This window comes from Cynara cardunculus, assembly GCF_001531365.2.
Source record: "Cynara cardunculus var. scolymus isolate 2C chromosome LG 15, CcrdV1, whole genome shotgun sequence".
In the NCBI taxonomy this organism is placed as follows: domain Eukaryota; kingdom Viridiplantae; phylum Streptophyta; class Magnoliopsida; order Asterales; family Asteraceae; genus Cynara; species Cynara cardunculus.
Window position 1 is genome coordinate 17,316,481 of NC_037542.1, and position 439 is coordinate 17,316,919.

Here is a 439-nt window from a genome sequence, read left to right on the forward strand (position 1 = left end):
CTTTTGGGACACATGTCATGTTTTTGTGCGGCGGTTTTTGATTTTTCCCGCCTAAACATGTATCTAGACACAATTTTCGCTTACGGTTCAAATAAGTCTATTTAAGTGACATGTGTCCCTTCGGGCGTTTAATTTCACGTATTCGTGGTATAACCGCCTTCATAGAGTAATTGGCAGTTCAGAGTTCCAAAATCTGGAATCCTCCTTTCCAGATTTAGAGACCCGTCCAACGATTTCGCCTCCAGATTTAGAAGTAGGAGACTCAGAGGTCTCTGCATGTACTATGCAGAGGCTCTGCATTTGGAGTGAAGTTCTGCATGTACTATGCTGAGGCTCTGCATCCGGAGTGAAGCTCTGCATGTAACTATGCAGAGGCTCTGCATCCAGAGTGAAGCTCTGCATGTAACTATGCAGAGGCTCTGCATCCAGAGTGAAGCTC